The 14810-nt window shown below is 43.7% G+C and overlaps 6 non-coding genes across 6 annotated transcripts; all 6 read left to right on the forward strand.

Annotated features, from left to right (window-relative positions):
• The first annotated feature begins 5724 nt into the window (after positions 1-5724).
• On the forward strand, positions 5725-5914 carry LOC121852718. The gene has a single exon (XR_006086224.1). It is a non-coding gene; the product is annotated as a U2 spliceosomal RNA (small nuclear RNA).
• A 1052-nt stretch (positions 5915-6966) lies between these two features.
• LOC121852713 lies at positions 6967-7157 on the forward strand. The gene has a single exon (XR_006086219.1). It is a non-coding gene; the product is annotated as a U2 spliceosomal RNA (small nuclear RNA).
• Positions 7158-8212: 1055 nt separating this feature from the next.
• On the forward strand, positions 8213-8403 carry LOC121852715. Its single transcript, XR_006086221.1, has one exon. It is a non-coding gene; the product is annotated as a U2 spliceosomal RNA (small nuclear RNA).
• A 1052-nt stretch (positions 8404-9455) lies between these two features.
• Positions 9456-9654, forward strand: LOC121852714. The gene has a single exon (XR_006086220.1). It is a non-coding gene; the product is annotated as a U2 spliceosomal RNA (small nuclear RNA).
• A 1551-nt stretch (positions 9655-11205) lies between these two features.
• LOC121852716 lies at positions 11206-11396 on the forward strand. Its single transcript, XR_006086222.1, has one exon. It is a non-coding gene; the product is annotated as a U2 spliceosomal RNA (small nuclear RNA).
• A 1057-nt stretch (positions 11397-12453) lies between these two features.
• LOC121852717 lies at positions 12454-12644 on the forward strand. Its single transcript, XR_006086223.1, has one exon. It is a non-coding gene; the product is annotated as a U2 spliceosomal RNA (small nuclear RNA).
• The last annotated feature ends 2166 nt before the right edge of the window (positions 12645-14810 follow it).

A 14810-nucleotide genomic window follows, 5' to 3' on the forward strand; every position in this document is an offset into this window, starting at 1 on the left:
GGAAGGAGATTGCGATCCTCGGCTGACGTGCGGGGTATATAATCGCTACGGTCCTCGAAACCGGGAAATGCTCATAGCATTTTTAAATAGTCTCTTGCTTAAGGCGCGTGTATGCGGTGCGCACCCTTCGAGAATCGCGAATCCTAGACTGTCAATTACGTGGTTCTCTCAATTCCCTTTCAGGCTTACCAAAGTGTAGAGCTGCATTGTAGGACGGAATACGCTTTAGAAATGACTTCGTTTCGCAAGCCCTCGTATTGGATGTGGTGCTTATTGTCCGCCTCGAGGCAACAAAGCGGAAAAAAGTTTTCAGTTTAGTGGGGCCATCTGCAAGGTCGCTACCGTCCCGCGATGGGCCTGATCAAAGTATTCCTGGACGTATCCTATTCTGACATCTGGGAACCATACGGAATTGTATGGAGACAGTTAAAAAAGAACAGTTAACGCCTGATGCGTTGCCTACTCGCCACAAAGTTACAATTTTAAGGTTCGTCGTAGTAAGGCGAATCGGCGAAACGTAGGTGTGGTGTTAAACCGGAACGATAACCCCGTCAACTACCACGCATGATGATTCAGAACAGCCTAATTTGTCGTACCGTCGGGCCGTAGTTAAGTGGCTCGATGCAGCCAGCGAATGCGAACGGTACGTTTGGCGAGAGCTAAAGACCTATGTAATCCCCCGATGGGGAATGTTGGAGCTTACATCGTCCCCCCTTTACAACGCAGTATTCGTTGTACGGAACTACATACATGCCACTGAGGAAGTCCGGGGGGCGTAAGCTAATTTCCGCATGGCAGTGACACTTTAGAAGTGGTGTTTAGATCGAGTGAACCGAGATCGTAACGTGGCAAATATCCATCGAGCAAATTGTCATGGCCTACGCGTCGAATATACACTTGGATTGTTCCTTCGACCGATGCTGTCACAGAAACGTAGTGGGTGAGCTTATGATTCGAGCGGTCATGAATATGCGCGTTTGAAGACTATTCATTCGCCTTTCTAGAGATGACATAATTTTATTTCGTAAAGTGTGAATTTCGCCGTTTGGGGCCCAAGATTTGTCGATTCGAGGGATACTGGATTGCTGTGATATCTAGTTCAGGGCAAATCCTCGTGACTCAAGATTGAGATTGCTACCATCCATGATGAGGGTATGGCCTTAACCAGAACAATTATTCACGCGCAGCGTTGCTCAATTATTCATGGACTACTATGCTTTACTTGCCCCTTGAGCAGTATGCAGGTTTTTATGTCCAATAGTTAGCCCAATGGGGGTCGTTAGCAGGACCCCCCGTTCAATTAAATCACCTCACACAGGCGTGTCGAAGGTGGTTCCGGTTATGTAATTGCACTTCCAATCGCCATCGATCCAGTGCCGTGCTCCTGCGATTACTTCGCATTAGTTCATAAGGCATATTGCATAGACGTTTTCATTTAGAATTGGCCCACTCGCTAGCTAACGGGAGACTACATGAATGACGCTAGGCCGTCTATTAATGAGAAAGCTCTTGTCGTCCTCCTTTAACTTCGAACGTTCTTCGTCTCAGTGAAGAGATATAACACCACAAGAACCGAATTTAACCTAATCAGTCATGGTGGCGATTCGATCTACAGCTTACAAGATTTTTCATCAGCGACGTGACTATGGCCCTGCAAAATTATTGGCACACAACCTACCGCAATTGTTCGTAACATAGAATGTTAGACTGGCCTTCGGAGAATTATCAGGGATCGTCCATTGCTATGAAAGGCGACTATAAGAGACGTTTGATACCGCGAGCTGTAATGGTTGCATAGCCGCAGGGAACATATACCCTAATCTTGCTCACATTAATTTACGAACGTTCTCGGACACGTCAAGTGTAATAGCGTCCTGGATGCAGTCTTCCTTTCGTATGACGAGGTACTCATCTATTGTACGCGTGATTTTGCATCTTGAGAGTTTCAGGGGTCAAACGTAATATAACGTAAATTGTTGAAGGGTTTCGTGCTTCGGCCCCACCTTCCATTGGACGTCAGGGTATTAGTAATAAGGTCTTTCGCCTAATAACATTGCTACTACATCAAAACAAACTACTTCTTGGTTGAGTCATACCAACATGTACGTTAGAAAAGAAACTCAAGGACGCTAGACTGGAAGCCGTAGACCACGACTCATTATCGACCCCACTCAAGAGTGAAATATTCGGTCACGACATCCCAGTGATCAGGCCACGCACATCGTCCCAACCGGGTTTCTGTTTCAGATATCAACCCTTGTAGCATGGGAAAGTCCGAACAGGTTTCCACCGTCCTAGGATCAGCCTATTCAGACTGCATAGGGACCGTTCCTGAATGGAGTACTCTGGAACAAATATACAAGGTGGCCTGTGCGACCAAAAAGGGTAATGCGCCTCGGACTAACGAGTGTTCACCTACCGAGGCAACCGATATCCGCCAGATTAAATTGAAATCTAGAAGGTTGGATGCGTATTTAGGTGAAATGCCAAACAAGAGCAGTACTTATCGCGTACTATCTGACGCTCTGGCATCGTGTCAAAAGGCAACATAACTTGATCCTCCCCGCGGCCGCCAAGTTGTGCTGCACCAGGTCGGGGCGCGCTGTTGACGTGTTGACGAGTGCCGGAGCACACTTGGGCATCGGGGAGGCGTATCGGTCTTGCCAAAACATAGGGTAAAATCTGTGAAGATGGCACGAAAACCGGTAAGGCGGCGGATTCTCATGCCGGACGGTGATCGCTAATCTTCTATGACCCCATTGTATTTGATCTGTCTTTCTCTTCCCCTAAATCACGTCATCTACGTCGCGAAACAGTCCCAACTCTATCTCATAGCACGCAGTTCGCGCGCATAGGAGCTCACGTAATCGTTTGGATTCTTGCGGGTTGAAACGAGCGGACTAAGAACGGGTGAACCCCCTGAGGTATAGTAATCTAGGATGCCGGCATAATCGAGGAACTTGCGTAGAAAACGTGTATGGCGATATGGGTCTGATGAATTATTGGCCGAATATAAGTAATTGTCTGGTGTCAATGGTGTAAGTTTTTGATGTTCCTTTATTTATACACAAGGTTGGGGCGCTTCGTACGGTAACAGACTCATTCAGTTCATAGGCTGCAGCATACTACTCCTCCTATGCGGTTAATCTTGCTCGCCTTGACGGACCCGTATCTAGAAGTCAGCGAAACCTGTAGAGATCATTGGACCAATTGAGTCTGTCGTTCTAGTTACGAGCACAAAAGTAGGTCTAACGGGTTCCTGAGGCGCACGGGGGAACTTCAGCGGGCCTGTGTGACAAATCCCATTTACGTGTTCCACCTATGTTCGTGAACGCGCAACCATTGTTTTCCACGGAAGACATAGAAGGTCTGGTCTACTCGGCCCACGATATCTTCCAACACTCTATATGCACAAGGATTTAAAATTCTAGACTTGTGTATATACACTGTGTATGCCTTCCTAGGGTGGGCTAGTACAGCCGGGGCTCTAAGAGCATTAATCTTTGGAACTAGAGAAGTAAAAGCGCTAGTCGACCAGCAGCTTGCTTTGCCCCAGCAGTCATATCAACAGTCGCGTAATGTCTTGGTTTTATGTCCCGTGAACAGTCATACATGGTCCCCGTGTGTTTTCAGCATTGAGCTTACGTCATATGACACAGCTATGCCGCGAATGCATTAGCCGGGGGACCCCACTAATCTCGTATCGTAACGGGGGACATCCCCTTCCAAGTTGCACTGGTTCCGCATTACTGATTAGCATAGGTAGACCGTCCCAGAATCTATCCATGCGCCCCCCTGGATTGTTCAAACCGCTGTACCATTGGAGATCACTTCAATCTAGTGACGATATCGGTATGCCAGGGCCCCTCAGGTCAGGTTCGTCAAGGATCGGCATTATGGATACAAATTGTAACAACTGATTGTACTCGATGGTTCGTCCGCTGTCCGAATGAATCAATCAGACAACATTGAACAGCTTGTGGACTAGATGCTTCCTCTTGAGATCCAATTTTACAATTTATTTGACAGGGTGATTAGGTTTCGTAACTGGTCTTGACAACCGGTTTTATTATAACATGCGCAACCGCAGATACAACGTGCCTTCGCTCTTTAAATGTGGCGCACGATTGATTATGGTGATAGCCGGCATTCGCCACCCCATTGTATACCATCCGCTATTTTGTGTAGAAATTAATTTGGTCGCGCCAGGCCGCATTCTGATCGCTCTGTGGCCCATGCACTCCAGTAGAGCACAGGCCCGCACGGTAATAACTATGATCGTTGCACGCGCGTGTACTGCTATCGCTACGGCGATCCTCAACGAACTTATTACATTAAGCTGCCGAAGTATAGACAGATATCGGGGTAGAGCGACCAACAAGTACAATCAGTGACGCTAGGCTCTATACATTGGCTGCATTATGCAGGATTAACAGCATCAAAGGAGCTGCAGTTACTGCTTAGCTTCTGCTGGCAGTTTTCGCGATTTTGTTGCAGTTGTTCTTCATTGCTGGTGTCATTGTATTATTGCAGCATTGTCAGTCTATTATCTGATCATTCACGCACCTAAGAACTGCTAGTTTGTGCAATACACTCCTTACATTATCTGATGCACATGCAGTGATGGCCAGTATTCAAAATGACTGGCAGATGCATTATGCTTATCCGCATTTGCATATGCAATTCCTTTGTCAATGCACCTATTGCATCTGTCTAGTATAATATTTTCCGCTGTTTGTCCGTAATTGGGTGCGTTCTCTCCTGTTTTGTTACCAGTCCCCTCCATCTTCTCATTTGTGCCCTGGATAGCTGTCAAATTTCAAAAATCTATCAAACTCTTTTCACAGGTATCCAGTCGGTGTGGGTCAAGAAGTAATATGTCATATGCACATGCACTTATATACAAACAGTTTGTTTTATCCTGTACTGCTCTGTTTGTTACGTCTTCATAACGCAGTATTGCCCATAATGCCGTAATTTACCTATCTTAGTCTATCTTGCTTCATGTGCTATGTAGAAAGGCCTTAGGCTGAAATTTTACTATACCTTCCTTTAGGGACAGTGTTTATTAACGAACGATATTTTTTCGCTAGTTTTTTTTCATTCATATGTATTGGTCGTACAATTTGTATTATTATATTAGCATTTTCAGATTCTTATTCTCTGAATCAATTACACTTGCACCTAAGAACTTGCTCGTTTGTTGGCAGAAACAAACTCGGTTTAATTATTTCTGGGTGTGCCAAAGCCTTTTGCAGAAATTGAGATTTTGTCCCGGTTTCAAATATGAATGGCCGTGTGCGTGACTGATGCTTGTTTAATATTCCGTATCTCTTAACACGATGGCACATGCGGAATGGTCGTGATAACTTGTGCGCATATTCTTTGGTAAAGTCACGTAAAGTATTTTTTTGTAATTTTTGTTATTTTCTTTGAACCTATCTATGTGACTTTACCGAAAGACCCAAATAATATTCGCACAATAAGTTACCACGACCATTCCGCATGTGCCTGGTGTTAAAAATAACAAAGGAGTTTTTTGTTATTTTTTGTTATTTTCTTTGAACCTATCTACATGACTTTACCGAAAGGCCCAAAGAATATGAATTCCTGCAGTCACGAAAGCTTTAAGTCGGTATTTATTGTGCGAAGTAACGGGTGGAGGCCCCATGGTGTAGAGAGAGTCTTGGCGTATGTAATCTCCACCACTGGTAAGTGTGTGTTATCGCTTCTCGGCCTTTTGGCTAAGATCAAGTGTAGTATCTGTTCTTATCAGTTTAATATCTGATACGTACCACATTGTGGTACCTTATATTAAATTGATTTTTGGGACAGGAGATGGAATAGGGGCTTGCTCCGTCCACTCCGCGCATCAACCCGGTATTGCAGTTTCTCCGGGAATGGTGCACCTCCCTGCTGGGGGAGGGATATCATCAAACAAAAGTAGACTATGTTGGGTTTGCAAACCCCATTTCCGCTGTTTGTCCGTAATTGGGTGCGTTCTCTCCTGTTTTGTTACCAGTCCCTCCATCTTCTCATTTGTGCCCTGGATAGCTGTCAAATTTCAAAAATCTATCAAACTCTTTTCACAGGTATCCAGTCGGTGTGGGTCAAGAAGTAATATGTCATATGCACATGCACTTATATACAAACAGTTTGTTTTATCCTGTACTGCTCTGTTTGTTACGTCTTCATAACGCAGTATTGCCCATAATGCCGTAATTTACCTATCTTAGTCTATCTTGCTTCATGTGCTATGTAGAAAGGCCTTAGGCTGAAATTTTACTATACCTTCCTTTAGGGACATGTTTATTAACGAACGATATTTTTTCGCTAGTTTTTTTCATTCATATGTATTGGTCGTACAATTTGTATTATTATATTAGCATTTTCAGATTCTTATTCTCTGAATCAATTACACTTGCACCTAAGAACTTGCTCGTTTGTTGGCAGAAACAAACTCGGTTTAATTATTTCTGGGTGTGCCAAAGCCTTTTGCAGAAATTGAGATTTTGTCCCGGTTTCAAATATGAATGGCCGTGTGCGTGACTGATGCTTGTTTAATATTCCGTATCTCTTAACACGATGGCACATGCGGAATGGTCGTGATAACTTGTGCGCATATTCTTTGGTAAAGTCACGTAAAGTATTTTTTTGTAATTTTGTTATTTTCTTTGAACCTATCTATGTGACTTTACCGAAAGACCCAAATAATATTCGCACAATAAGTTACCACGACCATTCCGCATGTGCCATGGTGTTAAAAATAACAAAGGAGTTTTTTGTTATTTTTTGTTATTTTCTTTGAACCTATCTACATGACTTTACCGAAAGGCCCAAAGAATATGAATTCCTGCAGTCACGAAAGCTTTAAGTCGGTATTTATTGTGCGAAGTAACGGTGGAGGCCCCATGGTGTAGAGAGAGTCTTGGCGTATGTAATCTCCACCACTGGTAAGTGTGTGTTATCGCTTCTCGGCCTTTTGGCTAAGATCAAGTGTAGTATCTGTTCTTATCAGTTTAATATCTGATACGTACCACATTGTGGTACCTTATATTAAATTGATTTTTGGGACAGGGAGATGGAATAGGGGCTTGCTCCGTCCACTCCGCGCATCAACCCGGTATTGCAGTTTCTCCGGGAATGGTGCACCTCCCTGCTGGGGGAGGGATATCATCAAACAAAAGTAGACTATGTTGGGTTTGCAAACCCCATTTCCGCTGTTTGTCCGTAATTGGGTGCGTTCTCTCCTGTTTTGTTACCAGTCCCTCCATCTTCTCATTTGTGCCCTGGATAGCTGTCAAATTTCAAAAATCTATCAAACTCTTTTCACAGGTATCCAGTCGGTGTGGGTCAAGAAGTAATATGTCATATGCACATGCACTTATATACAAACAGTTTGTTTTATCCTGTACTGCTCTGTTTGTTACGTCTTCATAACGCAGTATTGCCCATAATGCCGTAATTTACCTATCTTAGTCTATCTTGCTTCATGTGCTATGTAGAAAGGCCTTAGGCTGAAATTTTACTATACCTTCCTTTAGGGACAGTGTTTATTAACGAACGATATTTTTTCGATAGTTTTTTTTCATTCATATGTATTGGTCGTACAATTTGTATTATTAAATTAGCATTTTCAGATTCTTATTCTCTGAATCAATTACACTTGCACCTAAGAACTTGCTCGTTTGTTGGCAGAAACAAACTCGGTTTAATTATTTCTGGGTGTGCCAAAGCCTTTTGCAGAAATTGAGATTTTGTCCCGGTTTCAAATATGAATGGCCGTGTGCGTGACTGATGCTTGTTTAATATTCCGTATCTCTTAACACGATGGCACATGCGGAATGGTCGTGATAACTTGTGCGCATATTCTTTGGTAAAGTCACGTAAAGTATTTTTTGTAATTTTTGTTATTTTCTTTGAACCTATCTATGTGACTTTACCGAAAGACCCAAATAATATTCGCACAATAAGTTACCACGACCATTCCGCATGTGCCATGGTGTTAAAAATAACAAAGGAGTTTTTTGTTATTTTTTGTTATTTTCTTTGAACCTATCTACATGACTTTACCGAAAGGCCCAAAGAATATGAATTCCTGCAGTCACGAAAGCTTTAAGTCGGTATTTATTGTGCGAAGTAACGGGTGGAGGCCCCATGGTGTAGAGAGAGTCTTGGCGTATGTAATCTCCACCACTGGTAAGTGTGTGTTATCGCTTCTCGGCCTTTTGGCTAAGATCAAGTGTAGTATCTGTTCTTATCAGTTTAATATCTGATACGTACCACATTGTGGTACCTTATATTAAATTGATTTTTGGGACAGGGAGATGGAATAGGGGCTTGCTCCGTCCACTCCGCGCATCAACCCGGTATTGCAGTTTCTCCGGGAATGGTGCACCTCCCTGCTGGGGGAGGGATATCATCAAACAAAAGTAGACTATGTTGGGTTTGCAAACCCCATTTCCGCTGTTTGTCCGTAATTGGGTGCGTTCTCTCCTGTTTTGTTACCAGTCCCCTCCATCTTCTCATTTGTGCCCTGGATAGCTGTCAAATTTCAAAAATCTATCAAACTCTTTTCACAGGTATCCAGTCGGTGTGGGTCAAGAAGTAATATGTCATATGCACATGCACTTATATACAAACAGTTTGTTTTATCCTGTACTGCTCTGTTTGTTACGTCTTCATAACGCAGTATTGCCCATAATGCCGTAATTTACCTATCTTAGTCTATCTTGCTTCATGTGCTATGTAGAAAGGCTTAGGCTGAAATTTTACTATACCTTCCTTTAGGGACAGTGTTTATTAACGAACGATATTTTTTCGTAGTTTTTTTTCATTCATATGTATTGGTCGTACAATTTGTATTATTATATTAGCATTTTCAGATTCTTATTCTCTGAATCAATTACACTTGCACCTAAGAACTTGCTCGTTTGTTGGCAGAAACAAACTCGGTTTAATTATTTCTGGGTGTGCAAGCCTTTTGCAGAAATTGAGATTTTGTCCCGGTTTCAAATATGAATGGCCGTGTGCGTGACTGATGCTTGTTTAATATTCCGTATCTCTTAACACGATGGCACATGCGGAATGGTCGTGATAACTTGTGCGCATATTCTTTGGTAAAGTCACGTAAAGTATTTTTTTGTAATTTTTGTTATTTTCTTTGAACCTATCTATGTGACTTTACCGAAAGACCCAAATAATATTCGCACAATAAGTTACCACGACCATTCCGCATGTGCCATGGTGTTAAAAATAACAAAGGAGTTTTTTGTTATTTTTGTTATTTTCTTTGAACCTATCTACATGACTTTACCGAAAGGCCCAAAGAATATGAATTCCTGCAGTCACGAAAGCTTTAAGTCGGTATTTATTGTGCGAAGTAACGGGTGGAGGCCCCATGGTGTAGAGAGAGTCTTGGCGTATGTAATCTCCACCACTGGTAAGTGTGTGTTATCGCTTCTCGGCCTTTTGGCTAAGATCAAGTGTAGTATCTGTTCTTATCAGTTTAATATCTGATACGTACCACATTGTGGTACCTTATATTAAATTGATTTTTGGGACAGGGAGATGGAATAGGGGCTTGCTCCGTCCACTCCGCGGCATCAAACCCCGGTATTGGCAGGTTTCTCCCGGGGAATGGTGCCACCTCCCCTGCTGGGGGAGGGATATCATCAAACAAAAGTAGACTATGTTTGGGGTTTGGCCAAACCCCATTTCCTAGTTGCGTTGCTGCTGCTGCTGTCATTGCTGCCGCTGCTGCACTTGTGCGCTGCTGACTTGTGCTGCTGCTGCAGTTGCTGCCTTATCCATTTTAATATAACACTATGTATTATTCTACCCACCCTACTGTGTATCATACTGCTATATGTTTACTGTACAATTACGACACCATACATTACTCTGCACACTGCACCATGCCAGTGAGTGGAACGCAGCAGCAGAAACTGCAGCAGCAGCACTGCAGCAGCAGCAGAAACTGCAGCTCCCTTTGATGCTGTTAATCCTGCATAATGCACATGCATATGCAGTACTAATCCATTCCTGATTCCCATAAATATGCTAATTCCTTTTGATATGCAAATTCCTTTGTCAATGCGCCCAGCTTATATATATGCTCCAAGCTCGTGTGCTGTTTCATTCAGCTCTGTCGCCTCGACGGACCTGGTTTTCACCTGAGGACGGCTGTTGCGTTGTGGCCGAAACGTCGTGCTGTTTGTCCGTAATTGGGTGCGTTCTCTCCTGTTTTGTTACCAGTCCCCTCCATCTTCTCATTTGTGCCCTGGATAGCTGTCAAATTTCAAAAATCTATCAAACTCTTTTCACAGGTATCCAGTCGGTGTGGGTCAAGAAGTAATATGTCATATGCACATGCACTTATATACAAACAGTTTGTTTTATCCTGTACTGCTCTGTTTGTTACGTCTTCATAACGCAGTATTGCCCATAATGCCGTAATTTACCTATCTTAGTCTATCTTGCTTCATGTGCTATGTAGAAAGGCCTTAGGCTGAAATTTTACTATACCTTCCTTTAGGGACAGTGTTTATTAACGAACGATATTTTTTCGCTAGTTTTTTTTCATTCATATGTATTGGTCGTACAATTTGTATTATTATATTAGCATTTTCAGATTCTTATTCTCTGAATCAATTACACTTGCACCTAAGAACTTGCTCGTTTGTTGGCAGAAACAAACTCGGTTTAATTATTTCTGGGTGTGCCAAAGCCTTTTGCAGAAATTGAGATTTTGTCCCGGTTTCAAATATGAATGGCCGTGTGCGTGACTGATGCTTGTTTAATATTCCGTATCTCTTAACACGATGGCACATGCGGAATGGTCGTGATAACTTGTGCGCATATTCTTTGGTAAAGTCACGTAAAGTATTTTTTGTAATTTTTGTTATTTTCTTTGAACCTATCTATGTGACTTTACCGAAAGACCCAAATAATATTCGCACAATAAGTTACCACGACCATTCCGCATGTGCCCTGGTGTTAAAAATAACAAAGGAGTTTTTTGTTATTTTTTGTTATTTTCTTTGAACCTATCTACATGACTTTACCGAAAGGCCCAAAGAATATGAATTCCTGCAGTCACGAAAGCTTTAAGTCGGTATTTATTGTGCGAAGTAACGGGTGGAGGCCCCATGGTGTAGAGAGAGTCTTGGCGTATGTAATCTCCACCACTGGTAAGTGTGTGTTATCGCTTCTCGGCCTTTTGGCTAAGATCAAGTGTAGTATCTGTTCTTATCAGTTTAATATCTGATACGTACCACATTGTGGTACCTTATATTAAATTGATTTTTGGGACAGGGAGATGGAATAGGGGCTTGCTCCGTCCACTCCGCGCATCAACCCGGTATTGCAGTTTCTCCGGGAATGGTGCACCTCCCTGCTGGGGGAGGGATATCATCAAACAAAAGTAGACTATGTTGGGTTTGCAAACCCCATTTCCGCTGTTTGTCCGTAATTGGGTGCGTTCTCTCCTGTTTTGTTACCAGTCCCCTCCATCTTCTCATTTGTGCCCTGGATAGCTGTCAAATTTCAAAAATCTATCAAACTCTTTTCACAGGTATCCAGTCGGTGTGGGTCAAGAAGTAATATGTCATATGCACATGCACTTATATACAAACAGTTTGTTTTATCCTGTACTGCTCTGTTTGTTACGTCTTCATAACGCAGTATTGCCCATAATGCCGTAATTTACCTATCTTAGTCTATCTTGCTTCATGTGCTATGTAGAAAGGCCTTAGGCTGAAATTTTACTATACCTTCCTTTAGGGACAGTGTTTATTAACGAACGATATTTTTTCGCTAGTTTTTTTTCATTCATATGTATTGGTCGTACAATTTGTATTATTATATTAGCATTTTCAGATTCTTATTCTCTGAATCAATTACACTTGCACCTAAGAACTTGCTCGTTTGTTGGCAGAAACAAACTCGGTTTAATTATTTCTGGGTGTGCCAAAGCCTTTTGCAGAAATTGAGATTTTGTCCCGGTTTCAAATATGAATGGCCGTGTGCGTGACTGATGCTTGTTTAATATTCCGTATCTCTTAACACGATGGCACATGCGGAATGGTCGTGATAACTTGTGCGCATATTCTTTGGTAAAGTCACGTAAAGTATTTTTTTGTAATTTTTGTTATTTTCTTTGAACCTATCTATGTGACTTTACCGAAAGACCCAAATAATATTCGCACAATAAGTTACCACGACCATTCCGCATGTGCCATGGTGTTAAAAATAACAAAGGAGTTTTTTGTTATTTTTTGTTATTTTCTTTGAACCTATCTACATGACTTTACCGAAAGGCCCAAAGAATATGAATTCCTGCAGTCACGAAAGCTTTAAGTCGGTATTTATTGTGCGAAGTAACGGGTGGAGGCCCCATGGTGTAGAGAGAGTCTTGGCGTATGTAATCTCCACCACTGGTAAGTGTGTGTTATCGCTTCTCGGCCTTTTGGCTAAGATCAAGTGTAGTATCTGTTCTTATCAGTTTAATATCTGATACGTACCACATTGTGGTACCTTATATTAAATTGATTTTTGGGACAGGGAGATGGAATAGGGGCTTGCTCCGTCCACTCCGCGCATCAACCCGGTATTGCAGTTTCTCCGGGAATGGTGCACCTCCCTGCTGGGGGAGGGATATCATCAAACAAAAGTAGACTATGTTGGGTTTGCAAACCCCATTTCCGCTGTTTGTCCGTAATTGGGTGCGTTCTCTCCTGTTTTGTTACCATCCCTCCATCTTCTCATTTGTGCCCTGGATAGCTGTCAAATTTCAAAAATCTATCAAACTCTTTTCACAGGTATCCAGTCGGTGTGGGTCAAGAAGTAATATGTCATATGCACATGCACTTATATACAAACAGTTTGTTTTATCCTGTACTGCTCTGTTTGTTACGTCTTCATAACGCAGTATTGCCCATAATGCCGTAATTTACCTATCTTAGTCTATCTTGCTTCATGTGCTATGTAGAAAGGCCTTAGGCTGAAATTTTACTATACCTTCCTTTAGGACAGTGTTTATTAACGAACGATATTTTTTCGCTAGTTTTTTTTCATTCATATGTATTGGTCGTACAATTTGTATTATTATATTAGCATTTTCAGATTCTTATTCTCTGAATCAATTACACTTGCACCTAAGAACTTGCTCGTTTGTTGGCAGAAACAAACTCGGTTTAATTATTTCTGGGTGTGCCAAAGCCTTTTGCAGAAATTGAGATTTTGTCCCGGTTTCAAATATGAATGGCCGTGTGCGTGACTGATGCTTGTGTAATAATCCTCCAGGAGACGGCTTCGGAATCAGTCCTTTTATTTCCACTCCACAATACACTTTGCTCACTCACTCTCCGTTGCTGGCAGACAACGGAGAGAGGACAGACTACGCACTAAGTCCCCACCGCGCACGTGGCAACCCGAGGCCCCGTCCGCGCGTGACCCTGCTCTTGTCAGTTTCAGTCTGCTCTCGATCGTTCTCTCTCACTCGCTCTTAATACCTTCGTCACGTGGTTCCCCCAGCCAATCGTTCATGGACAGCTTCGACCATTCTCGATGGTTAATGTCAATCCCGGACCACGCCCTCATCCGGCTCCCCATTAGCTGGGGCCCGAATGGCTAGGCCAATCACTCCTGATGACTGTCGTGATGACGCATGGGCCATGGTCCCTATCTCAAACCCTTATTGGCTACGAGCAGGACCGGCAAGCCAATCCCCACGTGAACCCTCTATGGCTGTTATTACATCACCCCCCCCTGGTGAAAAAATTTAGCCGTCTCGGCTGGGAAAAGGGTGAAGAACCAATTTCGCAACATCTTATTAGGGCACCAAGGTGCGTTTAACAATTTGAGGGTGAACAGGCGTTCCCGCGCCTAACAACATGTAAAACAGTCACCCATAATAATTATAAGAAAATCACAACATACATTAGGGCGCCCCTGCAGCGCGGGTTAACGACAGGAATCAGCGAACGATCAAACGTTAACGAAACGGAAGAGATTTCGACCGCGTACGCGACGCGGGACCCTCTCCCGCTCCCAGCGCAAGGTCGCTTCTCTTCCGGATGAACAGGAGGTGGCAGGCTCGAAGAAGAAGTCGGTTGTTGGTGCTTGGTCACGTCCAGGGCGGGCCCCGTTGGAGGGGGGGCAGCGGGGGCTTCCTCAGCCCTCAGAACCTGTTCATCTGCAGGAGGCACAACACAGTCCCCCCTGGGATCAACGGGCGTGTCAAGCGGCGCAGTCGGCCCAGCAGAACCGGCAGGTCAGCTATTGGGGATGAAGGACCGACACGCGCGTCAACATAGGGTTTAAGTCGCGAGGAATGAACATACCACCGACGTTTGCCGTATTGAACGCGGATACTTGCGAGTTCCGAACATCTACGAGCATCACAGGCCCCCGCCATGGCCTGTGCAGTTTAGGGATGTGCCCGCCCGGTACCTGGGGGCAGTGGAGCCACGCCAGGTCTCCCACTGACCAAGGCATGCGAGTATGCGATCGACGCGCGTACCATTCGTTCCTTGCCTGGCACGGGCCGTCGCACCACCGGCAGCCTCTCGCGCTTCCGTTACTCGTTCAAGCGAGTCACGCACGTGGTCAGGCAGGGAGCAGGACGGTTGTTTACTCGGCGTATCCAGTTGCACATCGATGGGTGGAACATTTTCACGGCCATACATAAAAAAAAAACGGTGAGTATCCCGTGGACGTGTGCGGAACCATGCGGTATGCCGCCAAGATGCCTGGTATGTGCAAGTCCCAATCGGTTTGCTTTTCACTGACCGTGTGGACAAAGCATA

This window comes from Callorhinchus milii, unplaced genomic scaffold (assembly GCF_018977255.1).
Source record: "Callorhinchus milii isolate IMCB2004 unplaced genomic scaffold, IMCB_Cmil_1.0 Scaffold1093, whole genome shotgun sequence".
NCBI classification, from domain to species: Eukaryota; Metazoa; Chordata; class Chondrichthyes; order Chimaeriformes; family Callorhinchidae; genus Callorhinchus; species Callorhinchus milii.